Raw genomic sequence first — 14604 nt, forward strand, 5'->3', positions numbered from 1 at the left:
GGAGAGATCTGGAAACAACTACAGATTCGACCGTTCCACGAGCTCAGGAACGGCCGCGAGGCCTTCATCGAGCTCTGCAGGTCGACAGATGATAGTGTGGAAATTTCGGCAAGCGGTGGCTAAGGGTTAAGAGATGCCAAACGCACTAAACACAAGAAAGTCGGGTAACCGAAGCACACAACTCATAACGAAAAGATTGCGGAATGCAGTGCGAAAGCAAAACTTCGAGAAGACCAACTCTGAAGCCATCGGCGAGCTAGGAATTATTCCGCACAAGAAGCGATCATGTAGGAAGAGCGAGCCGAGGCTGTCGCTCGACCACACAATAAATTTTTGCTTAATCCCAATTTGCAGTACCGGTTCGACACTAGAATACTGCGCCTTGGTTCTTCCAAAAGCGATAGTAATAAGCACGTCGACTGCAGTGTCATTTGGGGTAGTGAGTCAGACATGGAGAGGATATGAGGCGGGTGGAATATGCAACGACAGGGGCATTGCAGGGCGGCCGCCGGCTCCTTGCGCTGTGGCGCACCGGTGCCGGCGGCGGCCTGGCTGGGCTGCTGGTGCCTCCATGTAGAGCTGCCGCCGAGCCCAGGCAAAGTGCCGCTAACGAAGCGATTGCCTTTGGTGACATCTTTTGCAATAACGACTGCGCGAATCGACGGTATCTCGTAAGGAAGGAAAGAGCAGCAGCTGCCGCCGAGCCCAGGCGCCGTGCCGAACACGCAGAAGGTCCCCGGCTCGATTGCGGGCGGAAACCCGTTTTCGTCGCACTCAGCAAGACACTTGCTACGATCTCTACTGTGTTCATTTAAATCAACTTCAAACGTTCCATCAGCAGGGTGCACATGGCTCAAATGAAACATGAAACGGTTTCAGAACTGGTTGTCGGATTTTAGCGCTGACTTGGAGGCCTGGAAATGCGCGAAACAGCCGCCGCCATGCGATTTGTTACCACACCGTTGTACAAAACCAAGGGCTCGTCCGGGATTTGAACCCGGGACCTCCTGCACCCGAAGCAGGAATCATACCCCTAGACCAACGAGCCTATTCGTTCCGAAAACGCACTGCATGTGAATGACGCCACCTTTGATGGCCTCACCATGTAGGGCTGCAGCTCAGCCAGCGTTCTCCCTGTCTGTCGCGGTTAGATTGTTTCCATCGACGTCTTTTACTACAGGAACTTCACGAATCGGAGGGAGCTCGTAGCCGATGCCCTTGCTAACACAGAAGAGAAACTGTTGCTATTACGAGTCTCCGGGTGGTACATGAAAATGACCGTTGTTTCCGTGGTGTAGCGGTTATCACGTCTGCTTTACACGCAGAAGGTCCCCGGTTCGATCCCGGGCGGGAACACAACAATTTTAATCTACATTTCGGATTTCATTTCCGAGATGACCTCACGTCCGCGTATGCAGAGACAAGCAATGTTGTATGCTAGACGGATAGGGCGTCATTTTACTGTCAAATACTGTTGCTCTCTTATTGCACCGGTATTTGGTAACTGAGAACGCCCCTAGCTCCATTATGGCAGGCAAAATTTATAATCCGGTTCTTCAGGGCTACTTCAAGTGCGCTTGCTACTGGCTTTCCTGAGCTCACCCTACTCGCCTTGTCACAGCTCTGTCAAAGTGTGATGCAAACTAATAATGAGAAACTCTTAGCCACGCTCAATCTTACATGCCACCCCTTGGTTGTTGCCGTCGCTAGTAAGATGAGGGTAGACTGTCGCACAATTAAGCTGAATCTCCACTCACGGTGCACATATCCCGCAAAGACAACCTTGTTTTCCGTTGCATGCAAAATTACCGTCTGCCTTTCTACCGAATTCCACCTACGTACTTTACTGGTGCCGCATTCTTGTTATATCCACGTGCTATAACAGGCGTCAACTCTTCATTGAGGAGCTGCAACCGGGGCTGAGTTCCACCTACTCTTCAGCACGGTCAAAATGGCAGGGCTCGTCCGGGATTTGAACCCGGGACCTCCTGCACCCAAAGCAGGAATCATACCCCTAGACCAACGAGCCACCTGGCTGGAGCAGTCAAGTTAATCCCAAGTAGTGGGCCTCACAGGGAACACAAACTTTCACGCGAATTCGCAAGATAAACGCTTTCTGCAGGCAGCACTCACCACTGATGAGAAGAATATTAAAGGCAACGAATAAAAAGCGAAATAACTTCATCGAGCACTGCTTATGAACAGCCGGCAGTGCCTCAGTTTCGGTATGTGGTTCCTCAGGGTTAAGAGAAGGCGAATGCACTAAACAAAAGAACATCGGGAAACCAAGCACCAACTCATAACGAAAAGATTGCACAATATACTGCAAGCAAAACTTCCAGAAGACGGATACTGAAGACGCCGCAGACAAAAGAATTATTCTATGCAGTAACGATTATCTAGGAAGCGTGAATTGCATGTGCTGCTCCACCACACAACTTCTTTTGATACTGTTTTACTTATTCTAAATTTTCATTACCTGATCGTCTCTAAAATACTGTGCGGTTATCACCTGGTTTCCAACAGCGATAGTAGTAAGTAAGTCGACTACAAAGTCTTTCAAAGTAGGTCAGACACAAAAAAAAAAAAAAAAAATTTCAGAGCTGCGTGTAGCTCATGTCATTCTGCTTTCAATCGTGAATCTCCGGCTGGGAGTAGTGGCGCACTTCTGTAATCCAAGCTTCTGGGAGGCCGTTGTGTGGGAGAGATCTGGAAACAACTACAGATTCGACCGTTCCACGAGCTCAGGAACGGCCGCGAGGCCTTCATCGAGCTCTGCAGGTCGACAGATGATAGTGTGGAAATTTCGGCAAGCGGTGGCTAAGGGTTAAGAGATGCCAAACGCACTAAACACAAGAAAGTCGGGTAACCGAAGCACACAACTCATAACGAAAAGATTGCGGAATGCAGTGCGAAAGCAAAACTTCGAGAAGACCAACTCTGAAGCCATCGGCGAGCTAGGAATTATTCCGCACAAGAAGCGATCATGTAGGAAGAGCGAGCCGAGGCTGTCGCTCGACCACACAATAAATTTTTGCTTAATCCCAATTTGCAGTACCGGTTCGACACTAGAATACTGCGCCTTGGTTCTTCCAAAAGCGATAGTAATAAGCACGTCGACTGCAGTGTCATTTGGGGTAGTGAGTCAGACATGGAGAGGATATGAGGCGGGTGGAATATGCAACGACAGGGGCATTGCAGGGCGGCCGCCGGCTCCTTGCGCTGTGGCGCACCGGTGCCGGCGGCGGCCTGGCTGGGCTGCTGGTGCCTCCATGTAGAGCTGCCGCCGAGCCCAGGCAAAGTGCCGCTAACGAAGCGATTGCCTTTGGTGACATCTTTTGCAATAACGACTGCGCGAATCGACGGTATCTCGTAAGGAAGGAAAGAGCAGCAGCTGCCGCCGAGCCCAGGCGCCGTGCCGAACACGCAGAAGGTCCCCGGCTCGATTGCGGGCGGAAACCCGTTTTCGTCGCACTCAGCAAGACACTTGCTACGATCTCTACTGTGTTCATTTAAATCAACTTCAAACGTTCCATCAGCAGGGTGCACATGGCTCAAATGAAACATGAAACGGTTTCAGAACTGGTTGTCGGATTTTAGCGCTGACTTGGAGGCCTGGAAATGCGCGAAACAGCCGCCGCCATGCGATTTGTTACCACACCGTTGTACAAAACCAAGGGCTCGTCCGGGATTTGAACCCGGGACCTCCTGCACCCGAAGCAGGAATCATACCCCTAGACCAACGAGCCTATTCGTTCCGAAAACGCACTGCATGTGAATGACGCCACCTTTGATGGCCTCACCATGTAGGGCTGCAGCTCAGCCAGCGTTCTCCCTGTCTGTCGCGGTTAGATTGTTTCCATCGACGTCTTTTACTACAGGAACTTCACGAATCGGAGGGAGCTCGTAGCCGATGCCCTTGCTAACACAGAAGAGAAACTGTTGCTATTACGAGTCTCCGGGTGGTACATGAAAATGACCGTTGTTTCCGTGGTGTAGCGGTTATCACGTCTGCTTTACACGCAGAAGGTCCCCGGTACTTGGCTGGCTGCCCGCCTGGCAACACGTGTGCCGCTCGCTATTGTGCGTCCCAGGTAGCCGAGGATTACCGGCCGCCGAGCCGTCTCCGCCCGACATCCTACCGCGCCCGCGCCCGTCGCCTGCCGGCTCCCGCGCCGCGCCAGCCGTAGCTGTTTCGTCGCCTTAACGTGAGCTTCAACGATTTGGTGAGTCAAAATGACTACTTACAACCGATCTAATACGACGCTGCAGTTGCAATTTGACCGGGAATTCGTTAGGCCAACGTCCTTTGAAATTGAGGATTGGATGTTTAGTGAACTGAGGATAGAGGAGGATGAACTTGAGGGACTGATGCTGGACTTCACAGTATACAGTCTTTTCATTAAATTAAAAACGCTCGTACGATGTGAAACCTTGGTGACCACCCGCGGTGGTATACGGAAATTCACGCACAGGGACGGTGCCGTGAGTGACGTAAAGATCTCGTACGCTGGCTACGGTGTGAGGCACTTGAAGGTCTACAATCTGCCTTTCGAAGTGCCGGACGAGGAAGTTGCACGATGTATCAGACTGTACGGAGAAGTTCTGTCGGTGAACCGCGAGTTCTGGGGAACGGGACACAGATACAAGGTCGACTCGGGCGTCAGGGCGGTGACGATGGTATTAAAGAAACACGTGCCATCATTCGTGATGATTGGAGGGCACAGGGGAGTGGTGCAGTACAATGGCCAGCCCCAGACGTGCTCCATATGCAACTCCACAGAGCATATGCGCGCAAACTGCCCAAGAAACAAACGACCGGCGCAACTGCCACGGCAACCGAATACGAATGCCGAGCAACAGGACATTACCGGCAACTACGCCGGAGCTGTAGCTGGAGAAGCGCCACGTTTAAACGAAGAGCCGGTCGTAGCCGTAGCAGCCACAGAAGCGACAGCGGAAGCGGCAGCCCCGACCGCCGCGACGGAAAGCCCAGCGGCTCCCCCAACCCCTGCCGCCGTCCCGGCCCCGGCCGTGGCCAGCGCAGGTAGCGCGGGAGAGAAACGGCAGCTCAGCTCCGACTCGGAGGGCGAAGGCACAATGGAGTGCGAGGTGGCCGCAGCCCCCGCCCCTTCACCTGCCATCCGACGGCAGAAGGTAGCGGAGGTCGACGCCCCCGTCCAGGAAGCAGCTGTGGCCAGCCAGACGGCCGGACCCAGCAGCAACACGCCACAAACGTTTAGTGAGATGCGCGAGGCCAACATCAAGAAATCTGTTAACAAAATTGCGCGCATGCTCAAAGAGTCGGACAACGAGAGGAAGGACACCAACACAGAGCGGCAAAAGCCGACAAAACCGAAAAGGAAAGGCGCCAGGAGGAGCCACGATAACGCAGAACGGATGGAGACATCTGATGCAGAATCATCAGACGCACCACCCGCAAAAACCGTAACGCACACCAGCAAACCCGAGGACGTCGTCCTACGGCCTGACCGGCCACAGCACACACCCGACCCGCCCCAGCAAAGCGCCCGACGACCCTCGCTATAAATGCACAGTAAAACAACGCACACGATCATCTCATGCAATGTCAATAGAATGAGCTCTTCAGTTAAATTAGACGCCCTATCAGAATTCTTGCAGCATAGAACCGCAGACGTAGTTCTCCTGCAGGAGGTGGTAACGACACAAATAGAAGAGGTACCCGGATACAGAGTTATCAGTAACATAGACCCCGAAACCCGACGAGGGACAGCGATTATGATAAGAGAAGGAATAGAGACAGGGGAGCCAAAACTGATGGTAGATGGAAGCGGGATCGCATTAGAAATATCAGGAACGGTGTTCATAAACATATACGCACCGTCGGGCTCAGAAAAGAAGAGGGCAAGAGGACAATATTTCAACGAACGCATTTGCGAACTCCTCCCGCAGAATGACACCAACATTGTGCTAGGAGGAGATTTTAACTGCGTAGCTGCACCAGAAGATCAGATCCCGGTACCGAATCTATGCATGGAGCTGCAAGAGCTCATAAGGCGTCTAAAACTCGACGACTCGTGGCGTCTGCTCAACAAACAGAACACAGAGTTCACTTTTCATTACAACACGGGGAAAAGCAGATTAGACAGGGTGTACGTGAGCAGAGAGTTGGCCGCCTCTGTATCGCACGTAGAGGTCTGCCCAGTGATTTTCTCTGATCACTGCGCATACGAAACCAAAATCCACCTGCCGAGAAGAAAGATCGCTGGACAAAAGGCGAGATGGAAACTAAACGTCAAACACCTCAAAGACGAGAAACTACGGTCGGAAATCTACGACACAGTAGGGAAATGCTCAGAAAGACGTCACGCATACAACTCCACTATAGAGTGGTGGACAGAACTTGCCAAGCCAGCGATCAGAAGAGCACTGATCAGATACAGCGCGGAAAAAGCATACTGGAAGAAAAGCACAGCAGACTTCTACGCACTCTGTCTTAAGGACGCGCTTAACGCCCCTGCTGACGACCTACAGTACCTGACGCGCGTGAGAAGATTAAAAGCACGTCTGCTCAACATGAAACGGCAGCGAATGGAAGGCGTCATCGCTCGCAGTCAAACGCACGGCGTCATCGAGGATGAGCCCGCCACACTGCACCACTTAGTCAGGGAAAGGCAAAGGGCAAACAGCAAGGTTATCTCCGAACTCCTCGATAAGGACGGAAACAAGCTGTCCACAAAGCGGGAAATTGTGGACCACGTGGAAAACCACTTCGAAAAGCTCTTCAGAAGCGAAGAGACGGACGATGCCAAAACGGCAGACATCCTGCTGGAGACACGTCGGCTCTTGACCAATCAAGATCGGGCGCTACTGACCGAAAACGTGACAGAGGATGAGGTGGGAGCCATCCTCAAAGACAGCGCAAACGGCAGAGCACCAGGAGCCGACGGCATCCCCAAGGAATTCTACAGCCAGCTCTGGGACCAAGTAGGAAGACATCTGACAGAAATGGTGAACGAAATCCTAAACGGGACAGCAGTACCGGCCTCCTTTCTGGAAGGGACGGTAATCCTTCTCCCAAAAACAAAGGCAGCGAAACACATCGAAGAGTTCAGGCCCATAACTTTGCTGAATGCAGATTACAAGATTGCCGCGAAATGCCTCGCAAATAACATCAAGACTGCGTTAATGAAGGCGATCAGCCCGTGGCAAACGTGTGCAGTGCTCGGCAGGAGCATATTCGACGCCGCCTGCGCATACAGAGACGTAATTGCGCACGCCGCCACCAGCAGAACGACCGCAGCAATAATTTCTGTTGACTTCCACAAGGCTTTCGACAGGATCAGCCACCGATATCTCCTGCAAACGTTAACCAAACTCGGATTCGGACAAAAATTCACCGACATTATAAGAAACTTTCTAAAGAACGCCTCATCGATAATAACTGTAAATGGATGGACAACAAAAAGGTTAAAACTAGGCAAGTCAGTAAGGCAAGGCTGCCCGTTGTCCATGGCCCTCTTCGCGGCAGCGCTTGATCCACTGCTACGTAAACTGGCTGCAAGCCTGCACGGTTACCAAATCGGGCAGCAGAAGGTCACATGCATGGCCTACGCCGACGATGTGGGAATCTTTGTCAACAACGAGCAGGAGATAGACGAAATAGAACCGATAATCAAAACATTTCAAAACGCATCGGGAGCAAGGGTCAATCCCAGAAAAACCGTGCTGCTCCCCATTGGCAACGGAAGTCTGACCATCAACAGGGAGTGGTATCGAGTAACCGAGACCCACAAAACACTAGGGATACTCATCCAAAAATGCCCACTAAAGATGGCGACACAGAACTGGCGAACAACCCTACATACAATACGAGGGCTCGCCAGGACTCACTCGAGTAGACATCTAACATTAGGACAAAAAGCAGAATTGATCAACACAACGATCCTGTCGAAAGCCTGGTACGTGGCACAGATATTGAGTGCACCAACAGAAATCGCCCGAGCGATACAAGGAGCCGTCTACTACCTGCTGTGGAGACGGGAAATATTCAAAGTATCGCAGGCGACGTGCTCACTGAAGAAGGAGGAAGGAGGGCTGGGGCTGGTGGACGTCAGGACAAAGTGTGCTGCGCTGCTGCTCCACAGAGCAATCCAAATGGAGGGCAAAAACAAAGACAGCATCACGGCCTGCCTAATAAACATCTACAGGCCACGATCAGAAGAAGCGCCGGTAGACACCAGTCACATACCGTTTAAGATGCGACACATCAGGCAACTGATCCTCGATAAAAGTTACGCACTGCCCACCGTAATAAACCCGCAGCTAAGGACGGCGAAAAACATCTACGGCGCACTAAGAGGGCAAACCCACAGAACAAGAATGGAGATAAAATCTCCAGACCACGACTGGCCAGTCGTCTGGAGAAATATCTCAGAGAAAGCAATACCGGAGCACGCCAGATCTACGTGGTACAAAGCAGTGCACAACACCGTACCGACCAACGAGAGACTGGCGCGAATCCGGATAAAAGAATCGCCCAATTGTGAAACGTGCAACGAAAAGGACACTGTAGAGCACCGTTTCCTATGCAGGGCAACCAGCAACATATGGGAGACAAGCAAGAAGATAATAGCCCACATGAACAGAAGCGACCCAAGAAACATCCAAGTCACGGCTCTCACTGTCCCTGACGCGAAACCGTTCCCTAGGCCAAAACGAACGGCCACGATGTGGATACTCGCCATGACTGCACACGCAGTCATTGCCAAAAAGCAGTCAGACAGCGTGCAGTTCCTCACGGACTTGTGGGAAGAGCACAAGAGCGCAAAACAACGCGCTACATATCGTCAGACTTTCCACAACTTCCTGGAGATCCCGCTGACCGCCGCCTTCAGGGATGCCCTGTCTGCCGCCACGTGACGTGTCCGCCACCGCCGTTGCCGCCGCCGCCGCCGCCGCCGCTGCCATCGCCGCCGTCCACCGCCACAACCCCCCCCCCCCCCCCCCCCACGCCCTTGCCGCAGTCGCAGATGTCCTCCCACATCCCAAAAGCACCAACAGTGATGCGTGTGTTAAAGTGCTACAGTGCTTTTTATTAAAAAAAAAAAAAAGTGACAGTGAAAAGTGATCGAACGCGTAAAAGTTTACAATATAGTGTCAATATAACCGTAGCTCCCAGTTTCCTTTTGTCTTTTGTGTTTTTGTGCTTTTTTTTTCTGCCTTCCATCGTGTGCAATCGAGAGGTGTGCGAAACTGTGAGTACCACAAAACTATTACAGGCCTATCAGTACAACAAACTAGTGATCTACATGCTTATATATGTCTGTCTTGCCACCACGAATAGTTTCCTCCTTTCAGTCTTCCTCACTCTCTCGCACCACCGATAGTAAACTAGCTCTAAAATTGCACTATATAATGCTTCCTAGTGAATTGCTCCTTCCTCAATCGAAAAAAAAAAATAGGTTTAAAAATTCGCTAAAATAGTAATGTCCTTTTTCTTTTGTCATGGATTGTTTAATATGTTAAGATAGTTTTTCATGAGGGTTTCCCCTTTGGATACCACTTTACCCATCAAACAAGAGCTGACAACTGATACACTCGTTAATATTTCTATCAAACTGATTTCATGCCTAGTGCATGTCCCACTAAGGTCTCGTTTTTCAAGACCCAACGTAAAATGCCTCCCCCTTGTTTCTAACACAAGATTTAAAAAGAGGATAGTAATAACACATTATTTTAAAATGAATGGAGCACATCCTCAACTCAAAACATCTACAAAAATAATATCAATAATAATACCATAACTAGTAATAAGTAAAATTCCATAAAATAACTTTGTTTTCTTATATACTAATTATTCTCTGTAAATAACTAGATCGTACAATCAATGCTTACTCCATATTCACTCTGCCATACGTATAAATGTAGCGTACAAAGGTTCAAAAAAGCTAAATTGCTAAACTACAACAATAAACGGTGCAAGAAACAACTAAAAAAACCTCAGACTGACAGACTTTCGAAAAATATTAAAAAAAAGATACAAAATGAAATCATTACCTGGACAGTACAGTAACAGAAAAATAAAAATAAAGAATGGATTGTCTCGTCTTTACAAGTAAAATGTAAACTGTATTTTGTAAAACGAAATTGCTATTTTGTAAATAAAAGTCTAAATACGTTAAAAAAAAAAAAAAAAAAAGTTCGATCCCGGGCGGGAACACAACAATTTTAATCTACATTTCGGATTTCATTTCCGAGATGACCTCACGTCCGCGTATGCAGAGACAAGCAATGTTGTATGCTAGACGGATAGGGCGTCATTTTACTGTCAAATACTGTTGCTCTCTTATTGCACCGGTATTTGGTAACTGAGAACGCCCCTAGCTCCATTATGGCAGGCAAAATTTATAATCCGGTTCTTCAGGGCTACTTCAAGTGCGCTTGCTACTGGCTTTCCTGAGCTCACCCTACTCGCCTTGTCACAGCTCTGTCAAAGTGTGATGCAAACTAATAATGAGAAACTCTTAGCCACGCTCAATCTTACATGCCACCCCTTGGTTGTTGCCGTCGCTAGTAAGATGAGGGTAGACTGTCGCACAATTAAGCTGAATCTCCACTCACGGTGCACATATCCCGCAAAGACAACCTTGTTTTCCGTTGCATGCAAAATTACCGTCTGCCTTTCTACCGAATTCCACCTACGTACTTTACTGGTGCCGCATTCTTGTTATATCCACGTGCTATAACAGGCGTCAACTCTTCATTGAGGAGCTGCAACCGGGGCTGAGTTCCACCTACTCTTCAGCACGGTCAAAATGGCAGGGCTCGTCCGGGATTTGAACCCGGGACCTCCTGCACCCAAAGCAGGAATCATACCCCTAGACCAACGAGCCACCTGGCTGGAGCAGTCAAGTTAATCCCAAGTAGTGGGCCTCACAGGGAACACAAACTTTCACGCGAATTCGCAAGATAAACGCTTTCTGCAGGCAGCACTCACCACTGATGAGAAGAATATTAAAGGCAACGAATAAAAAGCGAAATAACTTCATCGAGCACTGCTTATGAACAGCCGGCAGTGCCTCAGTTTCGGTATGTGGTTCCTCAGGGTTAAGAGAAGGCGAATGCACTAAACAAAAGAACATCGGGAAACCAAGCACCAACTCATAACGAAAAGATTGCACAATATACTGCAAGCAAAACTTCCAGAAGACGGATACTGAAGACGCCGCAGACAAAAGAATTATTCTATGCAGTAACGATTATCTAGGAAGCGTGAATTGCATGTGCTGCTCCACCACACAACTTCTTTTGATACTGTTTTACTTATTCTAAATTTTCATTACCTGATCGTCTCTAAAATACTGTGCGGTTATCACCTGGTTTCCAACAGCGATAGTAGTAAGTAAGTCGACTACAAAGTCTTTCAAAGTAGGTCAGACACAAAAAAAAAAAAAAAAAAATTTCAGAGCTGCGTGTAGCTCATGTCATTCTGCTTTCAATCGTGAATCTCCGGCTGGGAGTAGTGGCGTACTTCTGTAATCCAAGCTTCTGGGAGGCCGTTGTGTGGGAGAGATCTGGAAACAACTACAGATTCGACCGTTCCACGAGCTCAGGAACGGCCGCGAGGCCTTCATCGAGCTCTGCAGGTCGACAGATGATAGTGTGGAAATTTCGGCAAGCGGTGGCTAAGGGTTAAGAGATGCCAAACGCACTAAACACAAGAAAGTCGGGTAACCGAAGCACACAACTCATAACGAAAAGATTGCGGAATGCAGTGCGAAAGCAAAACTTCGAGAAGACCAACTCTGAAGCCATCGGCGAGCTAGGAATTATTCCGCACAAGAAGCGATCATGTAGGAAGAGCGAGCCGAGGCTGTCGCTCGACCACACAATAAATTTTTGCTTAATCCCAATTTGCAGTACCGGTTCGACACTAGAATACTGCGCCTTGGTTCTTCCAAAAGCGATAGTAATAAGCACGTCGACTGCAGTGTCATTTGGGGTAGTGAGTCAGACATGGAGAGGATATGAGGCGGGTGGAATATGCAACGACAGGGGCATTGCAGGGCGGCCGCCGGCTCCTTGCGCTGTGGCGCACCGGTGCCGGCGGCGGCCTGGCTGGGCTGCTGGTGCCTCCATGTAGAGCTGCCGCCGAGCCCAGGCAAAGTGCCGCTAACGAAGCGATTGCCTTTGGTGACATCTTTTGCAATAACGACTGCGCGAATCGACGGTATCTCGTAAGGAAGGAAAGAGCAGCAGCTGCCGCCGAGCCCAGGCGCCGTGCCGAACACGCAGAAGGTCCCCGGCTCGATTGCGGGCGGAAACCCGTTTTCGTCGCACTCAGCAAGACACTTGCTACGATCTCTACTGTGTTCATTTAAATCAACTTCAAACGTTCCATCAGCAGGGTGCACATGGCTCAAATGAAACATGAAACGGTTTCAGAACTGGTTGTCGGATTTTAGCGCTGACTTGGAGGCCTGGAAATGCGCGAAACAGCCGCCGCCATGCGATTTGTTACCACACCGTTGTACAAAACCAAGGGCTCGTCCGGGATTTGAACCCGGGACCTCCTGCACCCGAAGCAGGAATCATACCCCTAGACCAACGAGCCTATTCGTTCCGAAAACGCACTGCATGTGAATGACGCCACCTTTGATGGCCTCACCATGTAGGGCTGCAGCTCAGCCAGCGTTCTCCCTGTCTGTCGCGGTTAGATTGTTTCCATCGACGTCTTTTACTACAGGAACTTCACGAATCGGAGGGAGCTCGTAGCCGATGCCCTTGCTAACACAGAAGAGAAACTGTTGCTATTACGAGTCTCCGGGTGGTACATGAAAATGACCGTTGTTTCCGTGGTGTAGCGGTTATCACGTCTGCTTTACACGCAGAAGGTCCCCGGTTCGATCCCGGGCGGGAACACAACAATTTTAATCTACATTTCGGATTTCATTTCCGAGATGACCTCACGTCCGCGTATGCAGAGACAAGCAATGTTGTATGCTAGACGGATAGGGCGTCATTTTACTGTCAAATACTGTTGCTCTCTTATTGCACCGGTATTTGGTAACTGAGAACGCCCCTAGCTCCATTATGGCAGGCAAAATTTATAATCCGGTTCTTCAGGGCTACTTCAAGTGCGCTTGCTACTGGCTTTCCTGAGCTCACCCTACTCGCCTTGTCACAGCTCTGTCAAAGTGTGATGCAAACTAATAATGAGAAACTCTTAGCCACGCTCAATCTTACATGCCACCCCTTGGTTGTTGCCGTCGCTAGTAAGATGAGGGTAGACTGTCGCACAATTAAGCTGAATCTCCACTCACGGTGCACATATCCCGCAAAGACAACCTTGTTTTCCGTTGCATGCAAAATTACCGTCTGCCTTTCTACCGAATTCCACCTACGTACTTTACTGGTGCCGCATTCTTGTTATATCCACGTGCTATAACAGGCGTCAACTCTTCATTGAGGAGCTGCAACCGGGGCTGAGTTCCACCTACTCTTCAGCACGGTCAAAATGGCAGGGCTCGTCCGGGATTTGAACCCGGGACCTCCTGCACCCAAAGCAGGAATCATACCCCTAGACCAACGAGCCACCTGGCTGGAGCAGTCAAGTTAATCCCAAGTAGTGGGCCTCACAGGGAACACAAACTTTCACGCGAATTCGCAAGATAAACGCTTTCTGCAGGCAGCACTCACCACTGATGAGAAGAATATTAAAGGCAACGAATAAAAAGCGAAATAACTTCATCGAGCACTGCTTATGAACAGCCGGCAGTGCCTCAGTTTCGGTATGTGGTTCCTCAGGGTTAAGAGAAGGCGAATGCACTAAACAAAAGAACATCGGGAAACCAAGCACCAACTCATAACGAAAAGATTGCACAATATACTGCAAGCAAAACTTCCAGAAGACGGATACTGAAGACGCCGCAGACAAAAGAATTATTCTATGCAGTAACGATTATCTAGGAAGCGTGAATTGCATGTGCTGCTCCACCACACAACTTCTTTTGATACTGTTTTACTTATTCTAAATTTTCATTACCTGATCGTCTCTAAAATACTGTGCGGTTATCACCTGGTTTCCAACAGCGATAGTAGTAAGTAAGTCGACTACAAAGTCTTTCAAAGTAGGTCAGACACAAAAAAAAAAAAAAAAAATTTCAGAGCTGCGTGTAGCTCATGTCATTCTGCTTTCAATCGTGAATCTCCGGCTGGGAGTAGTGGCGTACTTCTGTAATCCAAGCTTCTGGGAGGCCGTTGTGTGGGAGAGATCTGGAAACAACTACAGATTCGACCGTTCCACGAGCTCAGGAACGGCCGCGAGGCCTTCATCGAGCTCTGCAGGTCGACAGATGATAGTGTGGAAATTTCGGCAAGCGGTGGCTAAGGGTTAAGAGATGCCAAACGCACTAAACACAAGAAAGTCGGGTAACCGAAGCACACAACTCATAACGATCATAACGAAAAGATTGCGGAATGCAGTGCGAAAGCAAAACTTCGAGAAGACCAACTCTGAAGCCATCGGCGAGCTAGGAATTATTCCGCACAAGAAGCGATCATGTAGGAAGAGCGAGCCGAGGCTGTCGCTCGACCACACAATAAATTTTTGCTTAATCC

The 14604-nt window shown here is 49.6% G+C and overlaps 8 non-coding genes across 8 annotated transcripts; 2 read left to right on the forward strand and 6 right to left on the reverse strand.

Moving 5' to 3' along the window:
* Positions 1-976: 976 nt before the first annotated feature.
* Trnap-cgg (transfer RNA proline (anticodon CGG)) lies at positions 977-1048 on the reverse strand. Its single transcript has one exon. It is a non-coding gene; the product is annotated as a tRNA-Pro (tRNA).
* Positions 1049-1283: 235 nt separating this feature from the next.
* On the forward strand, positions 1284-1356 carry Trnav-uac (transfer RNA valine (anticodon UAC)). The gene has a single exon. It is a non-coding gene; the product is annotated as a tRNA-Val (tRNA).
* Positions 1357-1957: 601 nt separating this feature from the next.
* On the reverse strand, positions 1958-2029 carry Trnap-ugg (transfer RNA proline (anticodon UGG)). Its single transcript has one exon. It is a non-coding gene; the product is annotated as a tRNA-Pro (tRNA).
* A 1648-nt stretch (positions 2030-3677) lies between these two features.
* Trnap-cgg (transfer RNA proline (anticodon CGG)) lies at positions 3678-3749 on the reverse strand. Its single transcript has one exon. It is a non-coding gene; the product is annotated as a tRNA-Pro (tRNA).
* A 7056-nt stretch (positions 3750-10805) lies between these two features.
* On the reverse strand, positions 10806-10877 carry Trnap-ugg (transfer RNA proline (anticodon UGG)). Its single transcript has one exon. It is a non-coding gene; the product is annotated as a tRNA-Pro (tRNA).
* Positions 10878-12526: 1649 nt separating this feature from the next.
* Positions 12527-12598, reverse strand: Trnap-cgg (transfer RNA proline (anticodon CGG)). The gene has a single exon. It is a non-coding gene; the product is annotated as a tRNA-Pro (tRNA).
* Positions 12599-12833: 235 nt separating this feature from the next.
* Positions 12834-12906, forward strand: Trnav-uac (transfer RNA valine (anticodon UAC)). The gene has a single exon. It is a non-coding gene; the product is annotated as a tRNA-Val (tRNA).
* A 601-nt stretch (positions 12907-13507) lies between these two features.
* Positions 13508-13579, reverse strand: Trnap-ugg (transfer RNA proline (anticodon UGG)). The gene has a single exon. It is a non-coding gene; the product is annotated as a tRNA-Pro (tRNA).
* Positions 13580-14604: the final 1025 nt, after the last annotated feature.

This window comes from Schistocerca serialis, chromosome 2 (genome assembly GCF_023864345.2).
Source record: "Schistocerca serialis cubense isolate TAMUIC-IGC-003099 chromosome 2, iqSchSeri2.2, whole genome shotgun sequence".
NCBI classification, from domain to species: Eukaryota; Metazoa; Arthropoda; class Insecta; order Orthoptera; family Acrididae; genus Schistocerca; species Schistocerca serialis.